The sequence below is a fragment of the Rhipicephalus microplus genome, chromosome 2, assembly GCF_043290135.1.
Source record: "Rhipicephalus microplus isolate Deutch F79 chromosome 2, USDA_Rmic, whole genome shotgun sequence".
NCBI classification, from domain to species: Eukaryota; Metazoa; Arthropoda; class Arachnida; order Ixodida; family Ixodidae; genus Rhipicephalus; species Rhipicephalus microplus.
The window spans coordinates 115,508,457-115,517,121 of record NC_134701.1 but is presented as its reverse complement, the minus strand read 5'-3'; the positions used below and the strand labels follow the sequence as shown (position 1 = coordinate 115,517,121).

The window sequence follows — 8,665 nt, the reverse complement described above, 5'->3', positions numbered from 1 at the left end:
AACTTTTCGTCCAACACAAACACAGGAAAAACAGAAAAAAAAATCCTGAAACGGCAAACCGCAGTTTTGGAGACGCAGCAAGTTGTAAATGCCGACGAGGCTTCGCCGCTGTTATTGTTGGCAGTCTGAAGAAATGTAAGGCCAGCGTCAAGGCAAGCGTGCACGGAAGAGATCAACGCGGCAGAAGAGGTGGCCATTGCACTAGCCATAAGGTAGACAAAGGAAGAAATGATATTCATCTTCTCGCAAAAAGCAGTCAGAGACTTGGCTAACAGCCGAGTCGCTCCCGAAGCCTTGCGGATCTAACTCATACGCCAGTTGGCTTACGAGTACGGACACCTTTCCACATCTCGAACGACGAATCATGGGAATGTAACGGTGAGGCAGCTCAATGGCTTAAGGACCAAGTCGTCACAGCACTAAGCCAGCTTTCTCCCGGGTAGCTTGAGCGAAAGAGACTGAAAGGGGAAAAGGACACGACAAATTTCACCCTTTATTACAAAGCATTAAGGAGTGAAAGTTAGAAATTTTCCCCACCTTATCAGAAGCTAGGCTAGAAATGCTTGGTCGCATGGTGGCGCTAACATACTAGAACTTATTCAAGCGCGATGATTCTAACGCACGTCTACCTCGAACTGTACCCGTCAAATAAATGCATTGTCTGTGAGGTAAAGGATACCCTAGAGCATGTGCAGTGGGAATGGCGGGGTGAAAGTACAGAAGTGGGTGAACAGTTACTCATCGCCAGGTTGTTCAGAGGCGCCTTCATTCAGCTGCTCCTCCGAGGATCAATGCTGGACTGCTTAAAGGCCAAGGCTGCCGCTATGGTTCAAGGATTCATGGCCATCACCAAGGGAGGACCATGCGCATCCCACCAACATTTGCTCGCCTCTCAATAAAGTTTTCCATGTCGTTCATTTATAAAAATGCAGAAACAATATAAAATTGCTTGTAATTAAAGTAGGCTGTATTTTACGTGAAACAAACAATTAAGAAGACTTAGACTTGACGAATTGAAGGTAGACGTCTCACAGCTAAACAAACAGTAAGACAGGCTGTGACATACGAACAAACCCAAAAGAACACGACACACACCAAAAATAGATGCAATCATATAAATGTGCGTTTTTTGTGGATTGTGTCCTAGCATCAGTTGTGGTTGTAGTTTCTTCTTAGTTAATGGTGGTAGAAGTGTTGGCTACGGGCTCTTATAGGAATGTAGTGAGCATTTTATATGCGCTATCACGACTCGGGAAGTGATCGCGTAGCATTCATTGGCCCTGTAGAAATAAGTCAGCGAGCGTTACTTTTGATAGGCACTGCACCAGCGTCAAGTGAATCAGCGAAAAAAGAGAAAAAATAGGCTACTTTTAATATACTCGTAATGACAAGTACTCACCGAACAGATTTGAAGAAATAAAAAAAAAGTCCCAGCTTTGCCGCAAACGCGAAGCAATGAACACGCTAGCAACCAATTGGAAGGTCACGAACCGAAGGGCAAGCAGATAGAAACGTGCCCCGCGTTTCTCAGACACAAAAACGAATAAAATGTACTCGCAGGTACAGAGTAACGTGAATGATCACCTCAGCTGTTACTTCGCTGTGTTTCAAAAGCACGCCCTTTTTGCAAATGAAGGCAGTGGAACGATTGCAGTGACCTTTAGGCGCCCGGTAACTACATGAGAATTGTTCTGACAAAACTCAAAGGCTAGCCAAGACGTACGATTCTCCCACTGCAATATAAGGGCACACGATCGAGCGTACACTCCCTTATTCTCTACGCGGGTCAAAGGACGCATGAGAGATGAGAGCCACCGCGTGCTCACTGCGCCTTCTTGCTGATAATGCTTAAAACACGATAGTTACTCCCGATATGCCAGCCAACAGCGGTAAGTGGTAGATATCAATAGGTTGTCGTTTAAACTCTAAGGAGGTACTTCTCGGTGTCTCAATGATTAACACCTCGCATTCAGGGCGTGGAGGTCGCACGTTCGATTCCATGCGCCAGAGTCTTTTTTTCTTGGATATTTTTTCTTTCTTACACTTTCATGTATATTGACACCTATACATATATGGCACATGACTTTAACACCGACGCCTGCCGACGCCGGTGGCTAAATCTATATTGATTTACTGATCTGTGGGGTTTAACGTCCAAAAACTACCATATGATTATGAGAGACGCCATAGTGGAGGGCTCCGGAAATTTTGACCACCTGGGGTTCTTTAACGTGCACCCAAATCTGAGCACACTGGCCTACAACATTTCCGCCTCCATCGGAAATGCAGCCGCCGCAGCCGGGATCCGATCCTGCGACGTGCGGGTCAGCAGCCGAGTACCTTAGCCACTAGACCACCACGGGGGGGGGGGGGCAATTTGTGGCTCAATCCAGCTAAGAGTGTCCATATAATTGCTATCGAAATAAAAAGACACAGTTCTTGGTGAAACGCTGTGACAAAAAGAGATGATTTCGTCGCACGACATTCACATCTACCAGGCACGACGTCTGCCACAATGTTCCTTGCCCTTCAATGTGCAATAAATTATTTATCAATTACACTAGGCATCTCTCTGTTTTTATATCATGAATCAGGTATTTTTGTAGTTATCTACTCATTGCTAGAAATTTCAGTCTTTTATGAACACTATACACCTATCGCAATTACATTCAGCATTGACAATATACGTATTCAAAAACTAGTTCAAGATATACAAGGAAAGTTTGAAAACACTTGCGTGTTCACTACCTAAACGAAGATTATCAACTGCCTCTGAAGACTAAGGGACATTCTATGAGAGGTGTCTTCTCTTGCTAAACTGATATTTGCTTTTGTGGCCAAGTAGCAAAATGTGTAGCAAAGATCAACCAAAATTTGCCATTTGCTGTTGTACTTTGTATTTGCTTTTGTTAGCCCATTGTTCAATAATTATGATACTCATTTCCATGTGTAAAGTATGAACTTGCGCAACAACTGTCAGCGAAGAGTAATATGAGCTTATATGAGCTTACACAGATGAATGAAGAATGTTCTTTGTGACTCCGCGCAACAGGTTTTTTCACGTGTAACATAGCTACGTTCCAAAGAAAGTTGAAGTATTCTGGAAAGGTCATATCTATCATGATTTTTTTAACTCGATACACAAAGTTTATGTTTCAACCCTGATCACCTCTAAGAATGCAGGTGCGAAATGTTGGCGTGCCTAAACAGTGAGTGGTGAAAAACGCGCGCGCGCACACACAACCACACACACACACACACACACACACACACAAGCACACGCACACACACAAGCACACGCACACACACACACACACACAAGCACACGCACACGCACACACACACACACGCACACACACACACAGAGAGAGAGAAAGAGAGAGAGAAACAGTATGCAATATGTTTTTTATTGCATGAATTGCGTTTTCGGAATATGCCACAGTACATTGGCGTTATCGCTACTCTTCCGTAGTCGTTATTGATTCGCGCTTTCTCGGGCGACATTCAGCAGTTCCTGCCTGCTCGTGATACCGCTTCGTCTCCGCGCAGTTTCCTGGCTCTTTTCATCACTCCAATGTGTGCGCTTAAACATTGTTCATGATTGCACGACTATCGACTTAGCAATTTTCCGTTTTATCCTTCCCATGCGTGATGTTGAAGACTAAGCTCCACCGATTGAAATACCCTGCTGGTACTGGCGAGCTGTCAACTCAGAAGTCTGCATGGACTTTAGCGCATGGTTGAATAGTGTATATGAAATTACATCAGTAGATAGCAATGTATGTTCCAAAGTTTAGCAACACGCTAGTCGAGAAGCGCACCTAGTGTTCACAAGCTATAGCCTGATGGATACCTTCGTCGGCCAGAATGCCACCTGTGCGAATAACGCTGAATCCGCCTTCGACACGCAGACAACAATTTTGGTGGTATATTCTTTTGGCGAAATCCAGGAACAAAAAAGAAATAAAAAGGTCAAACGCGACACAAAATCACTGATAAACATTGTTCGAGAGCGAACATTTGAGCAATGTAAACATTTGAAGTGTGCTCGGCTGTGCAATTGTTCACGTGAGCCCATAGCATGGCTGAGAATATGAGATTGAAAGGGTGGCAGGAATTGGAAGGCGTATCTGATCACTGATACTCACTTTACACGAGAAATTAAGGCAGTCCGCTATCTTGAGGACTGAACTATTTACGCATTTACCGGAACTCAAACTGTGAAATGAGCCTGATATGAATGTTGCAGGCTACTTTCGGGTATAACTCATTTTGGTTTGGAAAAAAAAGAGTAATACACCTTTAGTAGATGAAAAGCGACGCAGTTCAAAGTTTGCAGTAACACAAACACGCACTGGAAGACGTATATCTGTTGTGCACACTCGCCAGGAGGTTGCGTAACAAAACGCTTGTGTTGATCCCTGGATGGTCGATCTTTCGGCCGTGGTAATAATCATTTTTGTAGGCTCCCGCGAACTAGTGAGCAGCTCTGCCAGGGTGCAACACCAAGGCGTGGTATACAAAATGTCGGGTGCGGAATGTCCTCAAAGCCACATAGGTGAGACTAACTGCTTTACGGAAAGAATACGCTAGCGCAGGAACGGCGTCCAGCAGATGGAAGTGCAACGCAGTGGCCTTGCAGAGCATTGTCAGAAGCACAATTGTCAGATTGACTTCGACGGCGCTTCTGCCACAGAAATGGAAAATAATCTGGAAAGGAGGCTCCTGCTCGAACCCTGGAAATACAACACACAGTCAACCATGAACCGGCACCTGGGAACAATGCCTTCTATATAAGTGCACGGCCTCCGAAACGTGAGGGAAAGAGAAAAAGTGAGCCTAAGACACTACAACAAGGCACCTGCACGCTTCCCCGGCCATCAGAGTTACCCCTCAGGAAGGGATCAAGCTGGTCTCGAGGCGTCGGGTTTTCGAAAGATTAATTGTCACTGGAGGTAATTTTATTACCGTAATCCTCTACGCAGTCAGACAGACTTCTGTCAAAATGCTGACATTTCAGTATATATACTAAGCGGCGCACTGTTAGTGATGGGCAAAATAATGTAGATCGACCGTTTTCTCCGAATGAGCAAGAAGGCAAATAAGGTTGACCAACTACGAAGACAAGAACTACCACTGCCTGTAGGTTTTTTTTTTCAAGGCCAATGAAATGGGCCTGATTAAGACGTTCACCTCCATATCCACTCGTCATTATCTGCTCTCCCCGTTTGGCTAGCTTACGCTCTCGCTATTCGTTCACATGAGAGAGTACCAAGTTAGTGCTGCCTAAATGTGGTAGCCATCAGTGGAAATTCCTTGAGTTGTGTTGATATTCATAAGGCAGTGTCTTGCATTCCTCAAGATAAGGGAGCTTGCAAGGTCACATTTAGAAGGCATTCATTTATACTCCCAACACTATTTCACATTAGGCACCTTGATACCAGCACCGAGATGCCCTACTCATGTTTCCTAATGTTGCCTCTCACATTGACCCTCTAAGAAGCATGGTGTTCGGACATGACGCATCATCGTTGTTGATACCACGCGGACTACCAACGGGGATGCGTCACAGTGGCGCTGCGTCCATGTGTGGGTTCAATATGTGCAGCACGAGCACTGCGAGGTGGCAGTAGATAGGGCGCCTATTAACTGCCGTTTTAGGATTGGACCGCTGTTGCCAGCTTCCACCAAATATGGCGAAGCTTTTGTGCGCTGTCATTACTATACTCATCATCGTTTTCATTAGCTACGTGAGCACTCTTACGGTCACCAAGTACTGCCACAGCTGAACTGATTCACGATACGCACGATCAGCAATGCCTTGCCAGGCGTAAAATGTCGCAGTCCACACACTTTGTTTTGCGACATAACGCTGAGCGACACTGACGCGAGTTAGTGGAAAAGACGCTATAGCTCACCGCTAGCGAGGCGTCTCTGTACGGGCGCACCTGGCGCGTCCGCTATATAGAGTAGACTGCCTACATAAAATGCATGAACGCAGAAACAGCACTTTCAGTTATCTATGCATACGCGAACGACCTCAATTGCACTTGTTTCCTGTAGCGAAAAAAAAATAACCGGGAAGAATTACGTACTACTCGTGTACCGAACTCGAGAAGCCGTGCAGGTTACCAGCAGCCTCGCTTCACTTGTGAAACAAAAAAGTTTTTGACGGCATTGGCTCGCTGAAAAGCGCTAAGTTCGCACGCCCCTTTTGCAGTGATTATTTATTATGTTGCACAACAGCTATGATTTTGTACTCCTTAGGCTACACTGGCTGCCCTTTAACTGTCACCACTTCGTTTAGAACGGCAAATTCGATGATTACCTTCAGCCCGCGAGTTTCGGCCCTTATGCTTCAGCCCTGCGAGAGTGAGAGACAGAAAACGTTTCTTAGGTGATCAAAGAGTGAATGTGAGAGGTTCCCTTATTTCAGGAACTTTCTGACTTGAAGCGCCAGGCGGGCCCGCGTGACGAGTTGGGGTTGGTCGACTTTCACGAATACCACTGGCACGATAACCACTACACCACTGCGGGCCATGGGCTTTTTCTTACCTACGTTCATGTGGGGCTTATCACTTTGTTACTTAAGACAGGAAAGATGGCATGCGTGGCTGGCTCTCAAATTTTATGCAACTATGGCATAGTTGATGACCCCTAACATTGTTCTGAATCTGTTGTCTCACAGTAAACGAACAAGAAAAAACAAAACCAGCGCAATTCTGTTCTCCATGTTTCTCTGTGTTTAAATAACTTTAAATTTGCTGTCGTGTCAAGGTGCCCATCTTGCTTCATGAAAGGGAGACTCCGTAGTAGGCGTAGCCTCGGTATTATAATGAGGCGCCTCGCAAAGACCGCGTTTCGCAAGCCCAATATATAAAGCATAAACTATCAACGTGGCGAAACGTTTGCGACGATGTTGGCTGGGCCGACGGGGATAGGCTACTAGCTCGCACGTTTCCCGGCCTCGATGTTAACAAGCGCACCAAATGCGCTTCACTCTAACGACCCTGGAATGGGGTATCTGCTGCGAAGAGTGCCACTGTAATAGGAAGCCTAGTGAAGCAAGCAGAAAACAAAATAAGTAGATGGGCGAGTAACATAGAAGGGTCGCTTTTCTGTGTGCCGAAAGCAACCTGCTCATTAGCTCTGGCCAAGCTCTTACTATATTTAGGGTGTTGTAAATTTTACGAGCCTCCATACTTTATTTTTTGTTACTCTGTAGCTAAAAGAAAACATGTTTTGCATATTACGCTTTCTTGGAAATTTTTGCCTCACTACTGCTGATACCAGATATATGGGGTGTTTTACGTGCTAATACCACGATACAAGCGCACTGCAGTATATAGAGGCTCCGGAAAATTCTAGCACCTAGTGTTCTATATTACGCCCTGACATCGCACAGTATTTGGGCCAATAGCAGATCACCTCCATAAAAATGCGACCGCCACGGCCATGATCAAACCCGTTTCGTTGCCTAAGCCAGCGGTCGAGCGCCGCAACCAGTGTTTCCTTTAGGCTGGCAGTTTTGTATTCCTCCTGCTCGTGGTCCTATGCGTCGCAGATTAGCAAAACAACGCGGACTTTGACAGTGTGTTTAAAACCTACAGATTCGCACACACCGCGGCAGTGTTGAGGAAACATTAGTTTTTTTTCTCTTATTCTAGTTTCTTTCTCTTAATCTCTTCTTCTCTTCCTTCATAACAGGGTGGTGAACTTGATGCCCACCTGTTTGGACTATCTGCCCTTGATGATGATGACGATGATGATGTCTCAACTACGGCTCATACCCACTCAGTGGAACTGGCCAACAACGAGTTATATGAATTTCAGGCATTTAAAGTAATAAATATTTCTACGAAAAGGAAGAAAGAGTGTATTTAAAAACAGAGAGAGTGCCCTTTTTGTTTAATTCTTCCTCCTCCTTGTTTCCCGCCAGCGATTAAGATTTGTAGCAATCTAGTTGAGAACGTGAACATACCACACGAACAAAAGAGAACAAAAAATTATGTATAAAAATAAAATTTCGGAGTTATTGTTACCTACGTGATTAAAATAGCCCTAACTTCCACCGAGTCGAACTACTCAGGGTTACCCAGAAAACCACCAGCATTCAACACAGTAAATGTATTATATGGTGTTCACCTAGAGGCAAATGCGCGTGGTGCTTATAACATGACAGTACCATGTTACGCATTTATATTTGAACCCTCACGACAACCTTTCACTTGAAATAGGATGTTGGGTACCTGTGAGATGCAGTGATATTTCTTTTTATCTTTTTAAATGACTTACTGACGAATTCAATCAATGCCGCTGCGGTAGGGTGCTTCATGAAGATTCCAGGCCCCTTGTATCTTTTCTCGCGGTGGCGCGAGTCGAGCTTCTGCTTGTCTATCGGTAATTATGCAGTTCCGTAAGTTATGGGCGTCACTCGGTGAAGCTAGGTTGCACTACATTATCTTCACGTGTGGTAGTATTTTGCCAAAACAACTCTAAAAGGGGCCGTTGGTGCAATTTTTTGTCTAGCAACAAAACATGTTTCGTTAAGAAATAGAAGCAGTGATGCTTGATTGACTCGCTTTAACTGGAAGGTCAAAAACAATACAAACTAAATGCGCCTATGATTCAAATATGTACAGTCACGTAAACAGGTTTTCATTAA

At 44.8% G+C, this 8,665-nt stretch overlaps 1 long non-coding RNA gene across 1 annotated transcript; it reads left to right on the top strand.

Moving 5' to 3' along the window:
• The first annotated feature begins 1,751 nt into the window (after positions 1-1,751).
• Positions 1,752-7,889, top strand: LOC142785670 (uncharacterized). The gene is made up of 2 exons (XR_012888980.1): positions 1,752-1,889; positions 7,708-7,889. It is a non-coding gene; the product is annotated as an uncharacterized LOC142785670 (long non-coding RNA).
• Positions 7,890-8,665: the final 776 nt, after the last annotated feature.